Below are 9,390 nucleotides of genomic sequence, written 5' to 3'. Positions count from 1 at the left end.
TTTAGAGAAAGTCATTTCAGAAAGGCTCTTAGAGATGCTCTGGTCGGAGTTCTCAAACTCTTAAAAATATGGTGCTCTTTCTTAAAATGTTCAAGTTCCTCTTGGTGGACAGCAAAAATGGCCAGAAATTCTTTCAGTCCATGCCTGCGTGCCTTTTGTACAGAGACTTTGCTGTTTTTCCTCCCAAGAGATAGAGTCTGTGTCTCTGCTCCTTAAATCTCGGTTTGGCCCTGTTACTTCTTTAGACCAGTGGGATGTTGGCAAATATGATGCAAGCAGACTCTTGGAAAGCACTTCCTCATTGCAGTTTGTCCTATTCTTCTGCTCTTTGGAACCCTGAGATCACCACATAAATAAGCCCAGGCTAACCTCCTGGAGGAAAATAGTCATGTAAAGAGAAGTCCAATCACCCCAGCCATCTTAGTCAAGGCCATCATAAGCTGACCAACCAGCTGCCCTCAGTCTCTTGAGGGAGTCCTGCTGAGATAACCAGAAGTACCACCCAGCTGAGCCCAGCACAATTGCTGATCTTTAGTATCACGAACTAAACAAATTACTATTGTTTAAGCCACTATGCTTTGGCACATTTTGTTATGCAGCAAAAGCTAACTGATGCATTTATTAAAAATTCCAACATCAAAAACTGATGAAATAACACCTGATGATTAAAACAAGGGTGAAGGATAGGGAGCTTTGGCCAGTCTCATCCCAAAAGCCAAGAACTCATCCCTGCCCCCGTGGTAGTCCCTAAAGGGGTTCTGCACAATCACTGGATCCCTGAATAAGTTTGACATACGTGTTCAAGTCCAATGCCCATTTTGTAGATTAGGACACTGGCCTAAGTCAATCAGTGCATTAGGAAGTCTGGCCACGGCTCATAGATAGGCAGATGAAACCAAATTAGAGCCAATGAGACAGCTATGCTGAGAGGGTATAAGATGAGGAGCAATTTCAGCCATCCGTGAGAGACAAGTCCACCTGAAACAGGAGTCATCAGAGCATATGGCAGAGAGGAGGGACAAAGAGAAGTTCAAATCTCAAGGACATCATATAGACCCAGCTGAAGCTAAGCAAGACCTGCTTTTAGACTTTCCATTATACGATGAAAAATTCCCCTCTGTTTCTCAAGCCAGTATGAGCAGTATTTTCTGTCACTTGTAACCAAGATTCCTAACTGATTCCCTGATTCTGACACACTTATTCAAGTTCACTTGAATGGTCAGTGCCCAAGCTGAGACTCCATCCACTTGATGCCAAGTCTTTCCCACTCTGTCTCCAACAAGACAGGATAAATGTAACACTTTCACCCCTTGTGTTCTTCCTGAAAAGAAAAAGGATCTGGGAACTTCTTCCTATGAAGAAGGCAGAAATGGAGATCAAGCAGGAAGACTCTTACAGTGGTGCCCCTGGAATCAGAAGTCCACGGGAATCCATGAGGGTGGCCCTGCAGTGTAAGGAGACATGTCAGCAGGTAGGAAGGGTAACTTGAAGCTGAGTCCAAGCAGTTAGCCTGAGCCATGGAATTATGGCGCTTGAAATATCTCTCATCGGGAATCAGAGTTGGTCTCAGGATGTGGCTGGCAAGGGAGCTTTGCTCCTAGTGAGGTTGAGGTGACCTCAGGAGTGAGGAGAGAGTGGCTGCTTGGGTCGGGAAGCCAGATTGACTAATACCACAAAGTGGACCTGAACCATGACGTGCAGAACAATGCCAGAGATGACAAGACTCAGAGCAGAACCCTGGCTCTCTGCTCTGAACCCTCACCACAGTTGGACAAATGTGTGCTCTATCTAATCATCGGAAAGTAAAAATAGGCCTTTCCTTCTTCTACTTGTTTGCAAATTGAAAGTCTAACAACTTTACTACTCAACTGCTTGATGATTAGTAGGCGGTAATTTAAACTATACACATTATGCTAAGTATCCTTATATTAATTCAGTCTGAGTGAGTTTTTATAAAATGCTTTGTTCTGCTCAATAAAGTTAATTATATGTTCTATGTTTCATAACTGAGTGTCTTGATTTTTTTAAACATAATGGCAGCTTCAATTGCATCTCCTTATAAACTTGGATGTGTAACAAAAAAGCAACCCATCTAAGGAAGCAGAGCTGTGCCCTCACCACCGCCATGTCCCCTCTAACCCCAGTAGGCTTGCAGAGGTCGGGAATGTCCTACACGTTTCTAACGGGCTGGCTGTACCCAAGAGATCCAGGAGCCGAAGCCCTGAGCAAATAGGCCCCCAGGGAACGTCTCTAATGGGGAAGGGGAAGGTGAGATCTGGTGTAAGAGCCATGAGCGTGAGCACCCGAGGTTGCTTCTAGGGGGCTTTGAACACAAGAGGTCAAGAGGGGCTCTTAACCCATATATGAGCAATTCCACGACACATAGGCCAGTTCTGGAAAGTATAGCTACTAATGGTACTCATGGATCCTGTGCAGATTCCCTCTCAGATAAGCAGGGGGTATGTGCTGCACCCCGCCTGCGTCTAAGATCCAGGAAGGCATGAGGGAGAGCTATCACTTATCTGAAGGTTATAGTAGAAATATGAATGGCTAGAGTTTATAGAACACTTATTCTAAGCACTTTACATGTATGAACCCGTTTAATCCTCCTTAGAATCCTATGAGGTAGGTATTATTACCCCAACGTAGAGATGAGGAAAACTGAGGTTTGGCCAAGTTAGGTAACTCTGCCGTAGAGCCGGGTGGCTAGGACATAGAGTCAAGAGGGGCGATCAGGAGTCCGTATCCTGAGGAGAGAGTGAATCAGAGCCAGGCCATCAACACAGAAGGACTGGAGAGAAAGAACACAGCTGAACAGCCCCCAGGGGAGTCACAGGGAAGTGGGGGTTAGAGGCAGAGAGGGGAAAGCAGAACCTGAATGGGTGTTCAGAGTGGACCCTCTCTCTTTGCGTCGAGCATCCCTGGCTTCAGGCACATGCAGGAAGGAAGCTATTAAGGAGTCAACAGACAGATGCTGCTAAAGAGCAAGAAAACACAAGACCTAGGAAGTGAAAGGGGAGACAATTTGTTATTTATCTCATTTTTGCAAAAATAACCTAGTAATGTATTTTTTATTTAATCAACACAATTTACACATTTAGTGCATTGGCTTATTTAATTAACGATTTAATCACACTCCAACTAGCACAGGCTTTGGCACATGATAGCAACTGAATAAATATTTATTAAATAAATAACTTTATTGAAGGTTATTACTAAAAATAAGTTACATGTACACTGCTGGATACAGTTTAGTTTTGCGCAAAGATGATAGAATTGACAGAACAGTATTCAAGTATAGACGCCAACATTTTTTTGTCCATGTGCTCTTGAACAAGTCATTTCACCACTCCGAGGCTCATTTTTTGCAACAGCAAATGGGAATAATTATAACATTAAACTTACCCTCAGGCCTGTGTCTAAGATCAAGTGAGATAATACATTTGAGAGCATTTTAGAAACTATAAAATATCAGCTCCATGTGAGGTTCCATTAACCTAATTAGCCTTCCTGTTTACAAATACATTGCACTTTGACAGCTAATATTTCACTTTGATCTGCCCATTGGCAATGACATTTAGACTAGGCCACAGATCACCAGCTGGGGGTGGCTGCACGCAAGCCGCTCTTTCCTGATCTGTTTGTGGTGGAAATACCCTTGGACAGGTACTCAGGAAGCTCACATTTTAGCTCCTGCTCTTCCATCCAACTGCTGTGTGACCATAAACAATTTAATAAAATTTCTGAATCTCAAGTTTCATCCATAAAAATTAATGCTGAGGATGCTATCGGCCCTACTCACCTTACAGGGTCGTGGTGAGGAAACTAGGACTACAGAAAACTCAAGTATTAAAGCTGTCTTTTCCATCTTCTGACTCAGCCAGTACAGAGGAGCCTTAACCACGTAAGGTCAGCTGTGGGCACTGGCAGAAGCAGGGACAATAACCCGGGCGACTCAAGCAATCAATAAATGTTCTGAGTACCTGTGGGTTCTCGAAATGCAATGGGAAAATGCAGATGCATTCCAGAGAGGAGAGAGGTATCATAAGGAATCCAAAATAGCAGATAATCCCTGTCACCTCCACCAAAAAGTATGCTTGATCCAGATTCAGGACACACCTGCTGTCAGCCTATGATGTGCAGGTGTCAGATTCTCCCGGGCACATTTCCGTTCATGTTTTCTGTAATCTTCCCAATAACCCAGGGAGATCAGTGTTCTAGATCTATTTCCAAGGGAAACAGCATCAGAAAATACCTGTGGCACGTGTCAGGTTCACAGTTTACAGAGTGATGGAGCAAGTTCAGTGCAGGGCCAAGCTTCCTAGCTTGGGAGTGGAAAGAATCACACAGCCCAGCTGATGCTACCTCTCTGAGCCTCAGTCTACCCATCTGTAACACGAGGAATGAGGGGCTTTTGCTTGTGCTGTGGTGGCTCAGGATTCTGAGAAAGTGGCCGCCTTGTTTCTATTCTGCTCGTGTGGCAAATCCTATGAATGGTTTATGGCCAAAGCCTTTTCTTCTCTCTGTCCCTCTTTGAACTTATTTTTAGATATTTGTCCATTCGGTTATAGGTTTTACTGAGAGCTGACTTCATCAATCACGCCTTGCAAACCCAGGGGAAAAAGAGGCAGACTGAATGTTCCACTCAATTCTTTTCTCCAAGGAGAAACTCCTTTTTCCTTCACCTTCTAAAAAAAAAAAGTAGTTTTACCCACTAATCACAACTAATGGCAGATGCACTCTGCTATTCTTGACTACAATGACTTGAGGCAGACCCCAGGGAAGTCAATATTAGATCAATTTGCAGACAGAGGCTGGGGAAGGTGTAAAAAGCTCCCACGGTGGGTCCATTGTGGAGCCGTGTGAGAGCTGCACTTGACTGGGAAACATTTAAATCTATTTTCTTTTGACCTCTGAGGACTCTTAAGTGAAGGGGAAAGAAAGCCCTTTGCAACAGGTCTGGTGTTTTGACATTCATTTCCCAGGGCACAGGGTCTTTCTGAAGGAGGAGAGGGCAAAGCTTACAGTTAATGGAAGCCATGCTGGGCAATTGGTGTCATCAGAATGCCAGGCTGAGCTCAGAGGCAGAGCCAGAAAATTCAAGGAGACACTCAAGGGCGGTACAAGGCTGCACCCCATGGTGAGCCAGGGGAGGAAAATGAGAGGTGTGGACGACCTCGACCAAGGAGAGTGCCCAGAGAATGGAAAGAGCCCTCGACGGCATGTGAGGACCCAGCTTCTAATTGAGGCTAGTATTTAATAAGCACGTATTATGTGCCTGGCACTAAGGGGAAGAATCTATGTGTTTACCTCACTTGGTCTTCCCAATAAGCCCACGTGGTAGATATTACTGTTATCCCCATTTTAAAGATAAGGAAACAGAGACCTAGGGAACTAGGGTATCTTGCCAGTTTGTGTAGCTAGAGAATAACAGAGCTGGGATTCAAAAGTGGATCTGAACAGAACACCCATGCTGTCAATCATTATGGTATGCTGCTTTCCTGCTTTGTCACTAACTCATTGTGCACATGGAGCAAGAATTAGCTTCTCTGAGCCTCATTTTCGTGCATTTTATGTAACCCACAGGTCTGTGATGGTTCATTTCATGTGTCCACTTGACGGGACCACAGAATGTCAGAATTAAACATCATTTCCGTGTGTGTCTAGGAGGATGTTTCCGATGGGATGAGCATTTGAATCGTGGTCTCAGAGCAGCAGATTGCCCTGCCCAGTGCGAGTTGGCGTCACTGGATTCTCTGAGGGCCTGAACAGAGCAAAAAGAGGAGGGAAGGAGGCTTTGCTCCCTTCCTTCCCGCCTGCTCCAGCTGGGACATCCGTCTTCTCCTGCCCTCGCACTAGGATTTACACACCAGCTCCCCAGGTTCTCAGGCCCTCAGACTCAGGCTGGAACTCCACCACCAGCTTTCCCGGGCCTCCAGCTCGCAGGGGCAGACGGCGCCATTTCTCAGCCTCTATAATCACATGCACCAATTCCCCATAATAAATCTCTCTCTATATCTACATCTATATTCCATGTAGTCTATACCTGTTTATATATCCTATATAGAAAGATAAAGAGATAGAGGTGACATAGAGATGGAGATACATATACACACATATATGTTCTGTTTCTCTGGAGAACCTGACGTGCCTCAGCCATCTGCCTGTGGGCCCAATGTGGGAGTCCTCCCCAGGACAGCCGGGGCTGGGGCTTCTCTCCTGCTAGAAGAAGGGAATACTGGGGCATGAAAGAGTATAGACACTGAGGACCTGTTGTTGAGCCACTCTAAGGCTACCTTGGTCGACTCTTTCTCCCTCATTTGGCTGTCCATAAATCAAGGTCTCCAAAGGCATAGCCTAGTTCTAGTTCAAGGAGGTTTAGTCTATTTGCCTGAATGTCCTTGAATCTGGAGGAGAAGACAACATCAGAACCCAACAGAAAAAAACAGGATGGCGTGAGTCTAGTTTCCTAGCTTCCTTGAGGGAGAGATGGGAAGAAACCAGGTAGGATCCAGGTGCAGCTCTTGGAGACAGATGCTTTTGTGAACAGAAACAAGGAGCAGTGCAGTACAGTGGCTAAGTACTCAGCACATGGATTCAGTCAGACCGGGGTCCAAATCCTCGTTCCATCCCTTACTAAATGATGACTATGGGAAAATTATTAAATCCTGCTAAGCTTCAGTTTCTTCATCTCTAAAATGGGTGTTTGTAAATAAGGCTTACTTCTCAGAAATTTGTGAAGATTAAGTGATAAGGCATATATATGCTCAGGCTAGTAGGCAACAAATACTAGTCATTATTGTCACCACCATAAGAGAGCAGGTACAGTAGTTTTGGAGAGGGAAAGAGTGTCTGAATGTGTGAAAGCATTGGCAGCAAAGTGGTGGCACACTTAGCAGGGCTCTGCTGGAGCATGTTGGGTAGCTGGGTGTCCCCAGAGCCATCCCGCAAGGAGGAAAGGCTGGGTGGCTCCAGCTGAGTTTGCCTTACTTTCAGCAGCACTTCCTGGCACTTGAGCAGAGCAGTCTAGATAAACAGAAGATCCAGAGAAGGACAACACTGGGAGAGGATAGGATGGAGGTGGGGTAGGAGCAGAATTTGCTAGGGGCTACCCTGAACCCCAACTAGGACTGTGGAGTGAGAGAACCTTGCAACACAGCCTGCTCTATGGTGATGAGAAAAGGCAGCAGAAGGTGGACTAGAAGGATCGTCCATCAACATAAACATCAGGAAAGAAATTATTGTTATGGCTCGTAGAGCGTAGAATACAGGTTTTCTCCACTATATCCACTCTCCCTGGTCCATGGCAGCTTTAGGGTTTGGATGGGATTGAGTGCACCCCAGCTCCAGGAGCAGGGCCTGATCAGTCTAAGCAAGGGACCAGCAAACTTTTCTGTAAAATGTCAGATAGTAACCATTTTAGGCTTTGTGAGCCAGACGGTCACAACTACTCAACTCTGCTGCTATATCATGAAGGCCGCCATAGGTGATAAGTAAACAAAAGGGTCTGGCTGTGTTCCAATAAAACTTTATTTACAAAAGCAGGCAGCAGGATGAATTCGGCCTGTGACCATGGTCTGCTGGCCTAAGACAATCAGGTAACCCGATCCACTCTTTTCCAAAATGATGCCTAAACCGAATGGTGCCTGACACTCCAGTGGCTACAATGATTGGCTCTGAGATGGTCTAATCAGAGTGAGCATCAGGAATTCCATCTGATGGTTGGCATGGGGCCGGGTGGGGGGGGGTGGGGGGGGTAGAGGATCGATGTGCTGTTTCTCCCCGGAAGTAAGTAAGAAGATGATCAGGCCGAGAAAGAAGCCAGTAAATAAAGAAGGAAAAAAGCCAAGTGTATATCAGAGAAACCACACTGAATGCTTGATTGAACAGTGCCTGAAGCCCACCCCACAGCTTGGCTTCATAATTAAGAAAGCCAATAAATTTCCATTTTACAATATTTTGAGTTAGATTTACTGGTAGTAGCCACCTAAAGTATCCTAAGTGATACGAATTAGAGATCACATTAACTAGTGGACGGAAAAGAACACTATGTTTACCACAATTAAAATAAAACAATCAAATGTTACACACGTGTGATGGTTAATTTTATCTGTCGACCCAACTGGGCCACGCGGTGCTCAGATATTTGGTTAAACGTTATTCTTGGGTGTGTCTGTGAGGGCGTTTTTGGATGAGATCAACATTTGAGTTGGTAGACCAAGTAACGCAGATCACCCTCCCTAACGTGGGTGAGCCTTGTCCAATCTGGCGAAGGCCTGAATACAATGAAAGGCCGAGAAAGAAAGAATTCTCTCTTCCTGCACGACTGGCTTTGAGCTGGGACATTGGCCTCCTCCTGCCTTCGGACTTGGACTCAGACTGGACCTGACACCATCGGCTCTCCTTGGTCTCAGGCCTTCAGATTCGGACTGGGGATGCATCATCGGCTCCCCTGGTCTGAACTTCTCAGCCTCTGTAATCGTGTGAGCTGATTCCCTATGATAAATCACACACATACACACACATATATATATAAATCATATATACATATATATCTCCTACTGGTTTTGTTCCTCCCTAGAACTCTAATACAAAATGCAGCTGCTTTTGAGGCAGCTCAGAGCAGAGAACCGAAGTAGACCAGGCTTCACCTACCCCCTGCCGCCCCCACAGTCCCTGAGGCCTCTCCCCTGTCACCTCAAGTCCTGAAATCACACTTTGAAGACCACAAGCTGAAATGATCTCTGTTGGCCTTTTGTTGTTTTAGAAAACATCTCCGAGAGAAAGAAACTTCGTGAGGTCACAGAGGTTCTGGAACGTGTTTCTTCCGGATGTTCTGACTTGCTCTGGGAGTCTCTCTGTGGACCTCTCCTTGCTCGTTTGTAAGATAAACGTCTTGGTTGGAATGAGCGTCAGAAAGGCTCTCTTCGCAGCCTAGGCAACATCAGAGTACGAACAGGTTGACCATCTATCTGGCAGAAGGAGACTTTGGGTGGCTCCAATTATTTTTATTCCTTGCACAAAAGTGACACAAATTCCCTGGAAATATTTAGAAATAAACATAAGGAAAAAGTAGAAAATACAAATCACTAATAATATTTTTCTTGAAAATAACCACTGTGAACATTTTGGTGTTAATATGTTCAAACTTACTTCTCTCTCTCCTCTTTCTTTCTCACACACACACAAATATAAGTAATCATACTGTGCGTGCTATTTATAACCTGTTGAATTATCTTAAAAATATAATAATCTTTCCATACCAATAAATATTCTTCCATAGTAATGTTTTAATAGCTGTAAAGAATTTCAACTGCGTAAATATACCAAAATTTATTCAACTAATATCTTCCTTGGAAATTTAGGTTGATCCAATTTTCTGCCATTTTA

The 9,390-nt window shown here is 44.7% G+C and overlaps 1 long non-coding RNA gene across 1 annotated transcript; it reads right to left on the bottom strand.

Moving 5' to 3' along the window:
- Positions 1–8,081: 8,081 nt before the first annotated feature.
- Positions 8,082–8,851, bottom strand: LOC138925294 (uncharacterized). The gene is made up of 2 exons (XR_011441228.1): positions 8,698–8,851; positions 8,082–8,496 (listed from the first exon to the last, which is right to left on the bottom strand). It is a non-coding gene; the product is annotated as an uncharacterized lncRNA (long non-coding RNA).
- Between the last annotated feature and the right edge of the window lie 539 nt (positions 8,852–9,390).

The sequence above is a fragment of the Equus caballus genome, chromosome 7 (assembly GCF_041296265.1).
Source record: "Equus caballus isolate H_3958 breed thoroughbred chromosome 7, TB-T2T, whole genome shotgun sequence".
NCBI classification, from domain to species: domain Eukaryota; kingdom Metazoa; phylum Chordata; class Mammalia; order Perissodactyla; family Equidae; genus Equus; species Equus caballus.
Note: the sequence above shows the minus strand (reverse complement) of the source record. Positions and strands in the feature narration are given on the sequence as shown.